The 16345-nt window shown below is 42.2% G+C and overlaps 1 non-coding gene across 1 annotated transcript; it reads right to left on the bottom strand.

The window, feature by feature from the left end:
- Positions 1-4648: 4648 nt before the first annotated feature.
- LOC138781859 (U2 spliceosomal RNA) lies at positions 4649-4839 on the bottom strand. Its single transcript, XR_011361576.1, has one exon. It is a non-coding gene; the product is annotated as a U2 spliceosomal RNA (small nuclear RNA).
- Between the last annotated feature and the right edge of the window lie 11506 nt (positions 4840-16345).

Below are 16345 nucleotides of genomic sequence, written 5' to 3'. Positions count from 1 at the left end.
AAAACGGATGAAAAAAAATGGATGCATTTGTGTTCATCCGTTTTGATCAGTTTTTCCATTGACTTCCATTGTAAAAAAAAAACGGATCAAAACGGATCAGTTTTTTTTGACGGACGGATCAGTTTTTTTTGCGTCTGTTAAAAAAACGGATCCGTTTTGATCCGTTTTTTTTACAATGTAAGTCAATGGAAAAACGGATCAAAACGGATGCACACAAATGCATCTGTTTTTTTCATCTGTTTTTTTTGCAAAAAACGGATTGCAAAAAGGCAGTGTGAACCTAGCCTAAGAGGGTACATGTACAGACAAATATCAGACACTACATAGCACCAAAATAACTATTTAATCGAGAGGACTGAGGCCCTTGTTCACAAGAGCTTACAGTCGATGAGGTAATGGGAAAGGGGGGGGGGGAGCAGTAATACAAACTTGCTTTGTACTATGTCCAGCCTTCTTTCTAAAATAGTGAAATGCACATAAATCTGCATTAGCTGGTCATCCAGCCTGTATTTGTCTATACCCAGATGTGAGATGCATTAGGATGCAGGGCATGTTGGGAAAAGATTTGAATAAAGGAATGAGGTGCAGAGAAATAATATGAAAGAGGGGGAGGTAAAAGGAAAGGGCACAGAATAGGGAAGACGTGTCCATTAAGCATAATTGAAACTGGGCTGTTGGGAATTTATCTAAATGTACAGGATAACATATTTAGTATTATTATTATTTTTATTTTATTTTTTTAAGTGCCTTTCATTTTGCAGTGCTGTACATACGATAAGGGTTAACATACAGAAGGTAACATAAAATCAAGAAAACAACATGAATAAGCTAAATGACAGACTGGTACATAGAGAGAGGACCCTTCTCATGAGGGCTTGTGCAGCACAAGAAATGTATTAAAAAGTGTGGGTTTAGATCATGGAACAATATAGATCATTGACAGAATGTAAAGCATAGGTAGCATAGGAGGAGATGTAGAGATGTGAAGCACTGTGGAGAGTTTTGTGAGAAAAATGGGGGAGATTTATCAAACATGGTGTAAAGTGAAACTGGCTGAGTTGCCCCTAGCAACCAATCAGATTCCACCTTTCATTTTCCAAAGAGTCTGTGAGGAATGAAAGGTGGAATCTGATTGGTTGCTAGGGGCAGCTCAGCCAGTTTCACTTTACACCATGTTTGATAAATCTCCCACAATAAGTTTAAAGAACTTTGGTTTTCTGGGGGGAAAAAAAAACTATCCCTAGATGATCACCGTTTAAATTTCCCATCGGAAAGCTCCGGTCAGCATCTTCGGACTTCCCTTACTTCCGGGTTCCAGTGAAGTGAATGGAAGAGAAAAGGCTACTGTTGCGCATTCACACCAACAGCCTTTTCATTGGCTGGATCGCATCACATGGCTTCAAGTTAGCTTATTAACATACAGTCCATTATGTAGTTATATAACTTTGTAATGTGTGTTAATTAAGCATAAAAAGTAAAACGTCACAGTACCCCTTTAGGCTATGTTCACACTTTGTCATAGTACGGCTTTTGTTGCAACAACGGCCATACTTTTGGCGTGGTAGAACAATGCCTGTTTCTTTATGGGATCCCGGACGGAGCGTATACACATCGTATATGTCATGTCAGTTTATGACATGTCAGTTTTCTGCGGCCGGAATTCATTGAATCGCAGAAAGACCTGTCAGTTCACACAGTGAAGTGAGAGGCTCCGGCCGCTCGCTTTACTGTGTGCCATGGGAAGCTCTGATGCGGGCATGCGCTGATGCGCCCACATCAGAGCTCTGTGGCTGGACGAATCATCAGGCCGGTACTTAAGACCCCCAGCCGGGGTCACGGAAGGGCTGGTCTGATACGCAGTGTGCACATAGCCTTAAATTGTATTCTAAGGTGAATTAGTAACCAGTGCAATTACTATTACAGGGGCACCAGTTTCAGATTCATATTGAGAGAGGGGATATTGTTAGAGCAGTGCTTCTCAATTCCAGTCCTCAGGCCTCACCAACCAGGGCTGTTTTAATACAGTGGTGAGCCCAGTGCACAGCCCTCAAGAGTGCCCCCCCCCCAACCCAGAATAAGTAACCACAGTATAATGCCCTGAAAATGCCCCCACACTGTATTAAGAGCCCCAATACATACAGTAGTTACCTTATAACCTAGTAAAGATATCACCAATGATACCATTACATAATACCGCCACACCATGACCACTATCACTACAGACCCTATAACAGAGTGCAGTTACATCCATTTACTCACAGGGGGCGTCTTCTCGATCAGAGTCTTTCACTTTTTCTTTCACTCCATCTAGCGTGGGCCACCTTTAAGTCTTCCCCCGGCTGGGAATCTTCTCTTCAGAATCTGCCGGAGAAACATTTTAGGCTCCAACACATACAGTAGTTAGGTCCCTTGAACCCCTATACAGTAGTTACCACCCTATGTACCCCAATATAGTAATTACACCCCTCTGTGCTCCCACCTAATAATTAGGTATGCTCTGTGCCCCAATATAGTAGTAAGGTCCCTATATAATATAGGCACCTCTGTGCAGCCCCAATGTTAGTACAGACCCGTGTGCTGCCCCCAGTAGTATAGACCCCCTTTGTGCTGCCCCCAGTAGTAAAGAAAGCTGTGTGCTGCCCCCAGTAGTATATAGACCCATGTGTGCTTCCCCCAGTACTATAGACCACTAGGTGCTGCCCCCAGTAGTATATAGACACCTGTGTGCTGCCCCCAGTACTATAGACCACTAGATGCTGTCCCCAGTAGTATATAGACCCCATTGTGCTGCCCCCAGTAGTATATAGACACCTGTGTGCTGCCCCCAGTACTATAGATCACTAGGTGCTGCCCCCAGTAGTATATAGACCCCTGTGTGCTGCCCCTAGTAGTATATAGACCCCACTGTGCTGCCCCCAGTAGTATATAGACCCCCTGAGCACTGCCCCCAAAAGTATATAGACCACTAGGTGCTGCCCCCAGTAGTATATAGCCCCCTCTGTGCTTCCACAGTTATATATTCACCCCCCCCTGTGCATCCCTGAGGAGTATATATACCCCCCTGTGCACCCCCAGTAGTATATATATCCCCTGTGCTCCCCCAAGTAGTATATAGTCCCCCTGTGCCCCCCCCCCAGTAGTATATATACCCTGTGCACCCCCAGTACGCTTTCCCAGTTATATAAACCCCCTGTGCACCCCTCTCCATATAGAATAGCCCCCCCTGTACATCCCCCTCCATATAGAATAGCTCCCCCTGCATCCCCCATATAGAATAGCTCCCCCCTGCATCCCCATATAGAATAGCTCCCCCCTGCATCCCCCCATATAGAATAGCCCCCTGTACATCCCCCTCCATATAGAATAGCCCCCCATGCATCCCCCATATAGAATAGCCCCCCTGTGCATCCCCCATATAGAATAGCCCCCGTACATCCCCCATATAGAATAGCCCCCATGTGCATCCCCCATATAGAATAGCCCCCCTGTGCATCCCCCAATATAGAGTAGCCCCCTATGCATCCCCCTCCATATAAAATAGTCCCCCCTGTGCATCCCCCCATATAGAATAGCCCTCCTGTGCATCCTCCCATATAGAATAGCCCCCCTGTGCATCCCCAATATAGAATAGCCCCCCTGTGCATCCCCCATATTGAATAGCCCCCCTGTGCATCCCCCCAATATAGAGTAGCCCCCATGCATCCCCTATATAGAATTGTCCACCCTGTGCATCCCCCTATATAGAATACCCCCCTGTGCACCCCCATATAGAATAGCCCCCCTGTGCATCCCCCCAATATAGAGTAGCCTCCCATGCATCCCCCCATATAGAATTGTCCCCCCTGTGCATCCCCATCTAGAACCCCAGACAGCCCCCCCCCCCCCCCGCTCTGTGGCCACATGGGAAGGGGTTAAAAAAAACACATTCACACCTGTCACCTCGCTCCCAGCAGCCTCTTCCTCGGGCCGGATCTTCAGTCTGCAGCTTCTTATCCCTGCTGCAGCGCGACGGCAGCCTCTCTCCTCTCTCTCTTCCCAGATCCTCAGCGGCGCACCAGGGAAGTGACGTCACCACTGGGGGCCTGGAAGAGGTGCCTGCGCGCGGCATGTCTGCGGCAGGGGGCGCCATGAATGGGTAATTTACCCATCCCGATGGCGCCCCCCTGGCAGGCTGGTGGCTAGAGCCCTGTTCGACCACACTGGTCACACAGAGCAAAGGCTGGCCCTGCTCAGGGTGGGTCCCTTTAACCAGTGGGCCCGTGCTCCATGTGCCCTCTGGTTAAAGCGGCCCTGTCACCAACAGGTCATGTTTTAAGAATATCCCATACAAAGAACACCTGTGATAACACCTGATGCACTGAGTATAATTATATCACCTGTGAAATACTAAGGAAATCCTCAAAACCTGACCTGTTGGTGAGGCCTGAGGGCTGCAATTGAGAAACACCGTGTTAGAGGAAGTAGACAGACAATCACTGGTATCATGTAGTAGTGTGTGTGGGGGGGGGGGGGGGGTGATGTCACAGAAGGAGGTATAGAATTAGGTATTAGCAGTAAAACCATTGTACTGACAGTCAAATCAACGGATTTTATCCTATAGGTGTTGTGTAAAAAGAAAAGAGGAAAGGACCTAGGGTTGTTTTCTTTATTTTTATGCACTGAACCTGGAAGCACTGCAATATCAGGTCAATGCCTGGGGAGGACAGAGCAAGTTCTTTTTCCATTTTCCTGTTCTAAAAATCCATTTAATATACGGTCCCCAGATAGGGGGCATATCAGATATTAGACTGATAAGAACAGATAATACACTTGATCTTAGGCAAAAGGCCAAGAAGTGATGCTAGGGTTGATTTCTGTATCAAGTGAAAGAGGAGAAGAAGTATTGTCAGCAAAATATATATTGAGAAGCAGTTAGAAAGACAGGGAGAAATCCAAGAGAAAGCAACATCCATGAGCCCATCAGAGTGGAGTACATTGCGTTAGAGTTGGTGACAGACACTGCAGAGAGATTCTGAAAAAAATCTATAGAAAATACTTTTCGTTAGATTTAGCCATCAGAAAATTGGTTACAGATATTTCAGCAACCACAGGGCTTAAAGGACTCATTTGTTGGCATTTCTGTCACAAATAAGCGGCATGTGAACTCACCCTGAAAGTCCACAAAGTTTAACTGATGATTTGCAGTTAATTTTCCATCTTGTAAAGCTAAAATTAGCCTAAGGTAGTTTAATGTTTTTTTTTTGTTTGTTTGTTTGTCTTATCTCATGGTTCCCTAAGGACAATGGAAAATTCTATGATCTAACAAGATTTGTTATTATAAACCTTTAAATGTGAGTTACAGAGATGGAGGCATACCCCAGAAACGACAAGCTAACAATTTTTAAAAATTGTAACTTAGTAAATTAACAAGATATCTTAATATGAGCTCCCCTGTGTCCCCATCCTAAGGCCATGTTCACATGGCGTATTGTACCGGCCGTTCCGTGACGGAACAGCCGGTCTTTGCAAAGATCATCCCGGCCGGTACTGCAGTACCGGCCGGATGATCTTTATGGCCGTAGAGTTCTGATGCGGGTGCATCGGCAAAGTAGCTATGTGTACAAAGTATGGCCGTTGTTGCCGATTGCAGCCTCACTGTTGCTTCCCTTTGATCCCTGAATTAACCCCTTTGCTGATAGCTTCTCCAGGCAGCTGGCACTAATAGCAGCAGGTACCAGCACTCGCAGGTTTGCAGCCATCTGGGGAGTTGCGTGTGGGGGGAGATTTAACTGATTAACCTCTTCTTTACCAATGCAGTGTTTTTTATAGATACAGAACACCTCACCTTATTTGGGTTCTCGAACAAATCGTCTGCACTTTATTTATTTTTGGAAAAACTTTGGTTTGATATGAGTGATTAAGATTGAAAGCACATTCTCAGAGCGAATTACGCTTGTAATCCAAGGTTTGACTGTATTTATTTATTTGTATTAATTTATTTATTAATCTGTTGCTTGACTGGATTTATTGACTCATTCACTTAATGAGAAGCCAAGCGGAGAGCAGAGGAGAGCGGAGGCGAGCGTGCCCTCCCATAGAGATGCGGTCTGACCCTAAAGCAGGCAGAATGCCGCGGTTGAAAGTTCCGCCGCGGAATTCTGCCCCATTTGCTCAGTGTTACAATTACCATGCTAAACTTCAGAAATAGGAGGTGACAATCTGGAAACAACCTTGATCCATCCCTGCCAACATTGAGGCCTTACTAGCTTACAATTAGTTCAACAGATCATTTTGTTTCTAGAATAGTTAAAAAAAGGATGAATCATTGTGTCCAACATATGACCATGGGAACCTAGACAAGTATACAAAGTTATCCTTTTAAACAAATAGTCAGGTACATGATTTGCAAATAATTAAGATTTTTAAGAAAAGATCATGTGTCATACCACATAAAGGTCACTTTCTAGCACCACCGGCCAACAGTAACATATAAATGCACTTAATAAAAATAATACAGTCTAGTGTTGTGGTATTAAAAATGAACACAGGTGTACATACAATTTCACTCTTTGTCCACTCTACTGAAACATTTGCAAACATTGCAACAGTTAAAAGGAAAGAAAAGAACGGGTATAAAATGATGACAAATTAGGGCAAATAAAGAAAAAAGATGTGTGGATTGTAAACCCAGCTTAGTGCTCTCGCTTTTTTCAAGGGAAAAAAAAACCTTTTGTTGTTTTGTTTTTTTATAATTTTAGCTTTTTAGGAAAATTGGCACTGCTACTGATTGCATCCCATCCTGAGTTACCTCATTTGGAATATAATGGCTTATAATTTTGGAAACATTTATAGCAATATAGGGGGAGGTTTATCAAAGGATGTAAAATATACACTGGTATAAGCTGCCACCAGCAACCAATTATAGGTCAGCTTCCTACTCTGAGCTGAGCTGTGATTGGTTGCTGTGGGCATTTTATACCAGCTTATAGTTTTCATCGTTTATAAATCTGGGTCACAATCTTTACAAAGTGCATTCCATTTTGCAGACTAAGGACCCTATTACACGGAGAGATAATCGGCTGATTCAGCCGTTTATCAGTCCGTGTAATAGAGACAACAATCAACTGATGAAAACTATCATCAGCCGATCATTGATATAGTTTTGGACCTAAAATTGTCTGGCACAAATTGCGCATCACTACATGTAATAGCAAGGCTAACGATTGCCCAAACATGTGACACCTTACTTCTCCACACTCCCGTTCTTCTTAACTGTGCTCTGCAGCTTTCCATTCCCAGTTGAAGAAAGGTCTGAGTGGCCTGTCAGCTGACAGGCCACTCAGCCAATCACAAGCTGCGTCAGTAAGCTGCGAAACACAGGAGAGGAAAGGTGTCAGATGTTTAGGCCAGGGCTGCATAGACATCACTAACTTGCTGCCCAATTATCGGGCCGTGCAATAGGTACGGTAAACGGGCGCCGTTTACTAAAATGATCGGGCCGTAGTTGGCCTGTGTTATAGCACCCTAACTGTTCTGGCCCTTTTACACAGGCAGATTATCACTACTAGTGTTCTAGGCTATGTTTACACATAGCGTTTAATTAGCATTTAATTAGCACTATTTTGCCATGATTGCACAATCCACAGCAAAATAGCACTAATTAACGCTAATTGAACGCTATGTGTTAACATAGCCTCAGAATGCTTATTTTCCAAATAATTGCCCTGTGTAAAGAGTATGTTCGCACACATTACAGTTTCATTGTGCTAATGTAATAAAGGACTGCTAGCTGACAGTGAAATGATTATTGCTGCTTTGCAATGAAGTGATCAATTGCTGCAATTAAATAATGCACTCACATTGCTTTTTCGTTACGTTACTACATGTATATATATATATTATTGTTATTGGCCGCACGTCTCCCTGTCTAAATAGGGAATGTGCAGCTGATAACAATGCACAATAACAATCCAGCAATCATTTGTAAGGCCCAGTCATATGATTAATTAAGACTTGTAAAGGCTCTTATTCATAAGTGCTTGTTTGCTGTGTCACATCGGGTGGTGTAAAAGGGTCCTTAGTCTAAACAAGGGGCACTCACTTTTATCTAGCCATGTGTTAATGGAGACTTGTTAATGGATAGTAACAGTGGTGGAGCCATGAACTGAGAACACCATTCCTCTGTTGGCAGAGAGGTCCTGGGGACAGGTTCTCTGCTGAGAATAGTGTGCCGTACTCACAGGTTGCGCTGCGCACTGGATCAGTTGGGCTCCTGCGTCCAGGAATTGTGCATGTATTCGAGCTCCTTCACACTATGCCGCATGGGCGATTCCGGAAAGAGGAGCGCGTGGACCCGACTGATCCAGGGCGCAGACACAAACTGTGAGGTCGCGCGTGGCCCTTGCCAGCAACTACATGTTGCACCTTATCTAGAGTAGTATTCAGTCTTCTGGTTGGGCTTCACTCTGTCTTTGTCAGATATGGTATGTTATATGAAGTGATTTGTAGTTATGCTATGAGATTGCCATTGAAAAGGGAGCTGTTTTTTTCCGCAAGGTATGTTCTTTACGGGAAAATATTGTGACGATTTCCGATTTTTTCCAAAATTTTATTTGAAATTAGATAAAGTCACAAAATGTCCTAAAATAGTTTTCATCTGAGGAAGAGCCTGGTGGGAGTTAGTGATCAGAAGTAAAAGGTCGTCTGCGAAGTGTGTGTGTGATCCAACTTGTAACCCTTTGATTTCATTATCCTGAAGGAGATGTCAGGTATAGAGCAATACCAGAATAAAAAATGCCTAGTAGCATCCTTTAGAGCAAAGGACGGTGAAAGAGTAACATTTACTTGCACTTGAGTACTGGGTGCACAGTACTGTTTATAGAAAAAATAGACTTAATGAAAGGGGTTGGAAAACCAAACTTTAGTAATGTAGCGTGCATGAAGTCCCATGCTACTCTATTGAAAGCCTTTTCGGCATCAGTCCCCAAGAGAAGCAGAGGAGTCTTGGTATCATTTGTATATTGTATGGCATGAAGAACTCTAATAGCATTATGCCTGTCATTTTCTGTATTTTTTCAAATAAATTCTATCTCTCACAGTTGAAATGTACCTACAATACAAATTACAGACTTATCCATTCTGTAGGTGGGAAAAATTGCAAAATCAGTAGTGTATCAAATACTTATTTCCCCCACTGTATGAGAGAGAGGTTGCACAGGTGCAAAATGAACCGACACTCACATTCTTCTCTGTCAGGAGGGGTGAATGCTTCATATAACAAAAGCACGCAAGTAATGCTTATATATAGACCCATAAAACCCATAAAAAAATCCACATGTATGTATTCTAGTGATTTTTTTTTTTTTTTTTTTTTGTGTATGGATTATGAACTTAGTCCAGGGATGGAGCTTTTGCTATAAATGTAATTGTACATTTAAAGAATGTGTGGTTTATATTCATTATTCATTCTATCACACACCAATGACATTCTGTTAATTTTTTTTAAACGTACAAGTAGTCTTTTAAGTTACAGTGATAATTGGTGTCAGGATGACTATTGTGAGTTAAAAATATTTTACCCTATGACCAAAACTCTATGGGAAACTAGCAAGAAAATGCCACCCCAAAATAAGAAAAATGAAGATTAAACAAAAGAAGCAGACAACAACCTCAAGTAAAGCAAGTCTTCAAAAATGGGCTGCTGAAAAAAATATAGATACAGAGGCAGAGCTTCTTCCACATCCTATACTATACACACAGTATAACAGTAAAATAAAATATTTTCCTATATGGGTTTGTATGCAATCACTAACACAAACTACAGAACAAGAACTCAAGGCTTTCTCCATGAGTTCTCATAGTATATACAAAAATGTTTTCAGTAAAAATGGTGCAGGTAGAACAGAACAGAAACTTTGATTACTCTATTAGGTTAAAGCTTTACTTTGTGTTAGGTTTAATTTGGGTCGTCATTTGAGCAATATCCAGCCAGATATCTGGAGAAATGTTTATTTTCAGTTCAAATGTTATCTCTATTAGGCAGAGCTGGATGATATTTTATAACCAAACATGCTGGTTTCCGAGAACATTTTTTTCATGAGAAAGAGAAGGCTCTGTATATTTTTACATTCAAGGACACCGGTGAAATTTTTACCACAACTAACGGAGAAATTTTCATATGAGGAACATTATTTTCATGAAACGAATTGTTCTTATTTATGGTTAGTAATTACGGGTGTCTTAACTATTAAAATTAGAGATGAGTGAACCTTGAGCATGCTCGAGTCGATCCGAACCCGAACTTTCGGCATTTGATTAGCGGTGGCTGCTGAACTTGGATAAAGCCCTAAGGCTATGTGGAAATCATGGATATAGTCATTGGCTGTATCCATGTTTTCCAGACAACCTTAGAGCTTTATCCAAGTTCAGCAGCCCCAGCTAATCAAATGCTGATCGTTTGGGTTCGGATTGACTCGAACCCGAACCCGGTTCGCTCATCTCTAATTAAAATGTATCATTTTAAGGATTTATCCCATTTCGATAGCCAACTTATTAAAGGGGATCAGCATTCTCATACCTTGCTCAGAGGAGAGAGTAATCATTCTCCTGGATTATTTCCTGCAAATTAGGAATTAGGACTACAATTAAAAGTGAATTTGAATTTCTACACATGGTTACAGATCTGTTTCAAAGTAGACTTTTTTTTAAAAGCATTTTGGAACAAGCTTGCCTTCAAGGTGTACAAACTATTAAACTTGGGTTTTCAAACAAAACATAGAAAAAAAAATAAAACACTTTGTAATTACTAATATTATGTGACATGTCATTTAAGTTTAGATGACCTTTCTGGGCCTGAATATTTGCCTGTACATTATCCTTTTCTCAGTGTAAGGGGACAGTCTGAAATAGATTCTTTATTCAGCCTATGTGCTGTGTTCAGGTGAAGCACTGTAATTCTAATAACTAATTTTTCTCGGAAACTGACCATGACTCAACTCCGCCTGAGCTTGCATTTCATTACTTTATCTGTTGCCTATGTTCTGCGATTCTTTGCTTACAACCTTAACCCAAATTGTTTGTTCTATATCAGGACCTTGGCCCTTTGTCTAACAAGTTTCTGTGAATCTAATATTAAGTAGCCCACATGGGTGTTAGTCCTATTGTTTGGGCAAGTACCATGATGTAATAATGAATGTTCTTTTAAAAAGTGGTAGAAAGCTGACAACGATAAACACTGTTTATGTACAAGTAGAGCAGCATTGGGAGTAAACTAGATAATGTTAATATTGATCATCCAATGATCTAGTTGACTATATCTCACCAAGAAAAGTTATTTGTTGCCACATATTACTGAATTTTTCCATATCAATGCCAAAACTATATAAGTAACATTAATACCGTATATAGCAATAACATGACCTAACATATAATACAGCAGGAAAAATAAGTATTTGATACACTGCAAAATTTGCTAGTTTTTCCACCTAGAAAAAATAGAGAGGTCTGTAATTTTTATCGTGGGTACACTTCAACTGTGAGAGACAGAATCTGTTTTTAAAAAATCACCTACCAGCCTGCAACAGACCTGTCTCACAGACCTGTTAGTTTTTCTTTAAAAAAAAAACCTCTCAATCTGCACTCATTACCTGTATTAATTACACCTGTTTGAACTTGTTACTTGAAAAAAGAAAACATCAATCCAAACACTCAATAACACTCCAACCTCCCCACTATGGCCAAGACCAAAGAGCTGCAGGCAAGCAGCTTGGTGAGAAGACAATAATTGTTGGCGAAATTATTAGAAAATGGAAGAAACACAAGATGACTGTAAATCTTCCTCGTCTGGGGCTCAATGCAAGACTCGACTTGTGGGGTAGGAATCAGTCCTGAACTACACAGAACCTGGTCAATAAACTGAAGAGAGCTGGAACCAAACTCTCAAAGATTACACACTATGCTGTCATGGATTAAAATTCTGCAGGGCATGCAAGGTCCCCCTGCTTACACCAACACATGTACAGGCCTGTTTGAAGTTCGCCAATGACCATCTGGATGATCCAGAGGAAGCATGGAAGAAGAAAACATCATAAGTTGGGGATGCTTTTCTGTACAGGGGACAGGATGACCACCCCATATTAAAGGGAGGATGGATGGGGCCATGTATTGTGAGAGTTTGTCCCACAACCTCAGTAAGAGCATTGAAGATGAGTCATGGATGGGTCTTCCAGCATGGCAATGACACAAAACACACAGCTAGGGCAATTACGGAATGGCTCCTTGGAAGAAGCATTTCAAAGTCTAGAAATGGCCTAGCCAGTCTCCTGACCTGGAAAAATCTTTGGAAGGAGCTAAAAATCAATGTTGCCAAGCAACAGCCCCGAAACCTGAAAGATCTGGAGATCTGTTTGGAGGAGTGGGACAAAATCCCTACTGCAGTTTGTGCAAACTTGGTCAAGAACTACAGGAAATATCTGAGTTCTGTAATTGCAAACAAGTTTTTTGTATCAAATATTAAGTTCTGTTTTTATATTGTATCAAATTATTTTATGCAATAAATTACAATTTTATTATTTAAAAATCAAATAACAGGATTTTATGGAATCTTTTATAGACTCTGTCTCTACTTTTAAAAATTACAGACCTCTCCATTATTTGTAGGTGGGAAAACATTTCCCCTTTGTTTAGACACTTTCCCAAAATATTAATAAGGGGTTATACTATTTAATGACAAAAGGACTCCTGGTCTGTGCCTGGTATTAAAACTTGGCCCAATCAGAGCCTTGGCGCTGTTTATGCTACGCAGCCATGTTTTCCTTATTTTAACCCCTTAACCCCTTAAGGACAGAGCCTGAAATGGCCTTAATGACAGAGACAAATTTTATAATTATGACCAGTGTCACTTTATTCATTAATAACTTCGGGATGCTTTTACCTATCCGGCTGATTCTGAGATTGTTTTCTCGTGACATATTGTACTTTACATTTCTGGTAAATTGGAGTCGATACTCATAACGAATCTTTATGAAAAAAACCCAAATAATGTGAAAAAATGTGAAAAACTGCATTTTTCCAACTTTGAAACTTTTTTGTGTATACAGAAAGTGGTTATACCACATAAATTATATATTAAATAGCATTAGCAACATGTCTACTTTATGTTGGCGGCATTTATTAAACGATCTTTCATTTTTTTTAGACAATAGGAAGCTTAAAACATTAGCAGCAAATTTCCAAATTTTCAGTAAAATTTCAAAATCAGATATTTTTAGGGACCTGTTCAGGTTTAAAGTGTATTTGAGGGGCCTGTATGTTAGAAAGCCCCACAAAGCACCCCATTTCAGAAACTTCACCACCCACACTCTGCAAAAGCATATCCAGAAAGTGTTTTAACCCTTTAGGGGAGTCACAGAAATAAAAGCTAAGTGTGTAAGAAATTTGAAAATTTTAATTTTCTGTGCAGAGATTTTATTGTAATCCAATATTTTTCATAATTATAAACCTATTACCAGAGAAATGCACCCCAATAATTATTGCCCCGTTTCTGCAGTTTATAGAAATACCCCATATGTGGCCCTATTGCGCTATTTGACACAACCACAAGCCTCAGATACAAAGGAGCGCCTAGTGAATTTCAACGCCTCCGTTATATTTGGTCATTTCTGACTGTACCACTTCAGGTTGGCAGAGGCTCTGGGGTGCCAAAACCTAAAAAACACCCCTAAAGGGACACTATTTAGAAAACTACAAGGGGTGCGGTGAGCATTTGGACCCCACAGGTGCTTCACAGATTTTCCGAACAATATGGCGTGAAAAAAGAAAAATTAATTTTTTACACTAAAACGTTGTTCTAGCCTTCAATTTTTCATTTTCTTAAAGGGATAAGAGGAAAAAAAAGACACAAAATGTGTAGCGCAGTTTCTCCCGAGTACGTAAATACCCCACATGTGGCGATAAAGTGCCAAGGGGGCGCAGGACGAGCCTCCAAAGGGAAGGAGCGCCAATTGGCTTTTGGAAGCTGAATTTCACTGGAAAGGATTTCAAGGGCCATGTCGCATTTACAGAGCCCTCGTGCTGCCAAGACACTGGAAACCCCCCACAAGTGACCCCATTCTGGAAACTACACCCCTCAAGGAATCTAACAAGGGGCACAGTGAGCATATGGACCCCACTGGTGACGGGCACAAATGTGGAACAATGTGACGTAAAAGTAAAAAATTTCATTTTTTCACTTTCATGGCACAAATGTGCCCGTCATCAAGGGGTCCATATCCTCATTGCACCCCTTGTTAGATTCCTTGAGGGGTGCAGTTTCCAGAATGGGGTCACTTGTGGGGGGTTTCCAGTGTTTTGGCAGCACGAGGGCTCTCTAAATGCGACATGGCGTTCATCATCCATTCTAGCCAAATCCAACCTCCAAAATCCAAATGGCGCTCCTTCCCTTTGGAGGCTTGCCCTGCGCCCACATGGCGCTTTATGTCCACATATGGGGTATTTACGGACTCGGGGGAAATTGCTCTACACATATTGTGTGTTTTTTTCTCTTTTAACCCCTTGTGAAAATGATAAATTCAAGGCTAAACCAACATTATAGTGTAAAAAATGTAATATTTCATTTTCACGCCACATTGTTCCACATTTGTGCCCGTCACCAGTGGGGTCCATATGCTCACTACACCCCTTGTTACATTCCTTGAGGGGTGTAGTTTCCATAATGGGGTCACTTGTGGGGGGTTTCAACTGTCTTGGCAACACAGAGGCCTTTTGAATGCAACATGGCCCCTCGAAATCCATTCCATCCAAATCCAGCCTTCAAAAACGAAATGGCGCTCCTTCACTTCGGAGGCTTAACCTGCACCCGCATGGCGCTTTATGTCCACATGTGGGGTATTTCCATACTCAGGGGAAATTGCTCTACACATTTATTGTTTTTTTTTAATCTTTTAGCCCCTTGTGAAAATGAAAAAATCATGACAAGATTAATGATTTAGAGTAAAAATTTTACAAAAATTACACTAAATGTTGGTCTAGCCTTGATTTTTTCCATTTCTACAAGGGGTTAAAAAAGAAAATGAACACAAAACGTGTAGGGTAGTTTCCCCTGAGTACGAAAATACCCCATATGTGGGCATAATGTGCCATATGGGCACAGGGCAAGCCACCAAAGGGACAGAGCGCCATTTAGAGGCTGGAATGGAGGATGGAGGCCATGTCGCAATTACAAAGCTCCTGTGCTGCCAGGTCAGTAGAAACCCCCGACAAGTGACCCCATTCTGGAAACTACACCCCATAAGGAATCTAACAAGGGGTGCAGTGAGGATATGGACCCCACTGGTGACAGTCACTTACGTAGAACATGTGCCGAGAAAATAAAAAATACAATTTTTTTCATTTTCACGTCCCAAATGTGGCCGTCACCAGGGGGCCATATCCCCGCTGCCCCCCTTGCTAGATTCCTTATGGGGTGTAGTTTCCAGAATGGGGTCACTTGTGGGGGGTTTCTACTGTCCTGGCCGCACAGAGGCTTTGTAATTGCATCATGGCATCCTCTAATGGGAATGGCGGCCATACCTACTTAGCTGGGGAAAAGGGACAATTCTAATTTATTTGGGGTTATTAGGCCAATTATTAGTTTATAAGGTTGAAAATGACAGGTGTCAATCAAATTCAACCTGTGTTGATCCAGAGGAAGGCAAAAAACCCTCGTGAGGCAGACAACAGTAGCCTCATCACTGGGAAAAATTCCTTCCTGACTCCATAATGGCGATCAGAATAATCCCTGGATCAACGTGACCCCTGAAATAGGAATAAGGGACAGAATTTAGATAATGTAGAACCCCAATGACGTGTGGTGCGCCTTGGAGCGATCCAGTATGCAGAGGCCGGGGGGGTCCTGTTGCCCCACACCCTGCACTTCTTCTGGGGTCTCCCTTTCTCCAGTGTGGGGGACGTCACCTGGAAAATGTTGTCCTGGTGCGATACGGGGTCCTTCATATCCAGAAGCGCTGGGTCCGCTCCATGGCTGCTAAATATTAGGGCTCCATTACTACTTCTGATATGTTCGGATCGTGCCGCAAGCTACAGGGCAGCGAGGGACCGGAAGAGGGGGTGCTGGTATAAAAGTTATCCCCGTACAGGTGGTAACCTTTATCCAGCAGTGGGAAGATCAGTTCCCGGACGATCTTTCCACTTGTTCCGAGGATGGGGGGGCATTTGGGGGCTGGATTAAGGTGTCCCTTCCTACATACACTCTAAGGGTACGTGCACACTGCGGAATCGCGACAGATAACCCTTCGTGCATTCCGCAGTTGGCACCCGCCGGCGGAGTGATGCAGGCACACATCTCCACACGTGTCATAGACTCCATTCT

This window comes from Dendropsophus ebraccatus, chromosome 1, assembly GCF_027789765.1.
Source record: "Dendropsophus ebraccatus isolate aDenEbr1 chromosome 1, aDenEbr1.pat, whole genome shotgun sequence".
Taxonomy (NCBI): Eukaryota; Metazoa; Chordata; class Amphibia; order Anura; family Hylidae; genus Dendropsophus; species Dendropsophus ebraccatus.
The sequence above is the reverse complement of the archived record's forward strand: the minus strand, read 5'-3'. Positions and strand labels throughout refer to the sequence as shown.